Here is a 2,322-nt window from a genome sequence, read left to right as displayed (position 1 = left end):
AAAACTATTAAAAAGATCCACAATTTATCTAAAAATTATTATATACAATGATTTAAATATTTAGACAACTGAATATGATAAAGTTTTATGGTTAGTTACTTATTTTGTTAGGATATACATAATATTTATTTTTTTAAAAATAAATTTTATTACAATTAAGGGTCTCTACCTAGGTGCTGATTAATCCCTGCCTAGACCGATTTGTCCCTTAACCCAATTCGACCGCTAGAACACTGACTAGCGACTTTTACAACCTATATATATATATATATATATATATATATATATATATATATATATATATATATATATATATATATATATATATATATATATATATACACATAGGTTCAAATGTTTTTCACATCTATTGTGTGTTAGAATGCACCAATAAAAATTTAGTAAAAGTTAAATTATTATTTAATTAAATAAAGATAGATATTAAATGATTTCCATAATTATATGTATATTAAACGATATCCATAATTATAATTTTTTTACGGAAACTAATTAAATTCGTCATTAATATCACCCATAATATTCTTTCAGAATGATTTCACATCTAGTTTTTCATATATGGGTTCGTATTTTGTTTCACGACCCACTCATTCAAATAATGAGAGTTTATTGTAGAATAATGAGAGTATATTCTAACATAATAAGAGTGTATTCTAGTAGAATACACTCTCGTTCTTCGTATTCCATGCAACGTTGTTGTATTTTAAAAAGAGTGGGTCCATAAAGAAAACACGAACATATACATGAAAACCTATATGTGAATTCATTCTGAAAGAATGTTATTGCTGACATTAATTATGAATTTAATTAGTTTCATAAAAAAGAGAATTATAATTATGGATATCATTTAATATACATACAATTATGGAAAATCATTTAATATCTATCTTTATTTAATTAAATAATTATTTAATTTGATAAAATTTCTGTTGGTGCATTTTAGCACACAATAAATGTGAGAAACACATTAATCTAGCCCCATATATATATATATATATATATATATATATATATATATATATATATATATATATTTATGATATTAGAACAACTATTATTTTGTAAGTTGTCCAAATTAAATAGCTACATATATAAGTAAATTATGCATAAATCAAATTAATTATTACAAACAAAAACAATATTAAAGTTATCATACCATAAATTTCCAAAATATTAAGCAAAAATCGTTGGCTACAAAAAGATAGTAAAGCAAAGATTAGATGGGTTTTTTGGGGGTTGGCACTGGTTGACTCTGTCAGATTTCAATGGTAGAACAGAAAGATTATCTTTGGAGGTCAAGCCGTTTTCCCTGATCTAAATAGATCAATGTATATTTCTTTGGAAAATTAATTTATCGTAGTGTTTTTTGTTGAGTAAAAATTGCCTGAATGTAGCTGATATATAATTTAATTTCTTTATGTTTGTGTATGAATGTGTCTCTCCTTGATTAGTTATGCATATGATATTGTCTATTGTAGGATTTAACCAATGAAAATGATTTTCATGTGTATAGACATTAAAAAAATCCAAGATGACAAAAGTGTTGGAATTTTTTTGGGGGATAAAAATCCATAGAATCTTGTGTTATTCTACTGATTGTTGAAAAATGATATCTCCAACTTCATCAGATAAAATTACATAAACACATATATGTATATGAATAAGAAATCTTTTATTTTCTGGAACATATAGATTGCCTTGTATTATATTTTACATTGAAATCATGAATCTTTTTATTCTATATAATCATGATATTCAAGTTTATTTTGTGGTATTAAATCATGCAAAGAAAATTATTATAAAAAACTTCAAGTGAATATATTACTAAAGATTCAATTTGATCTTGATAGTAGCACATGGGACATGTTGATGAGAAGAAGGCGAGTTTGTATTCAATTACTTGCTTCATAAATCCAAACTTGCTTTCTATTTATATTGTTGATTTTTTCTTCATCTCCCCTGATTACTTGTATGAGAGTAATCATTCTACCTCCTTGAATTATATCACTTCAATCACAATCACATTCACATTCTTCAATTTTTGTTGGTGATTTTAGTGTCATTTGAGCATTTGGTGTAATTTGAATTTATACACATTAGGTGGTGCACACTTTTTTTTAACTCTCTTGTAACTATTTGTAATGAATAACAAGCTTATGTTTTTAAATAATCCATAGTCAAATTAAGTTTGTTGCTTCTGAGAACTGGAAGTGTCATCTTGTAACATTGAAGTTTGGGAAACCCATGTATAGGTTCGAGTTATCACTTAAAGAAAGTGAAATCTACACTTTAAATTGTTGGGTT

This window comes from Lactuca virosa, chromosome 1 (genome assembly GCF_052849685.1).
Source record: "Lactuca virosa cultivar CGN04683 chromosome 1, Lactuca_virosa_CGN04683_v6, whole genome shotgun sequence".
Lineage (NCBI taxonomy): Eukaryota > Viridiplantae > Streptophyta > Magnoliopsida > Asterales > Asteraceae > Lactuca > Lactuca virosa.
The sequence above is the reverse complement of the archived record's forward strand: the minus strand, read 5'-3'. Positions refer to the sequence as shown.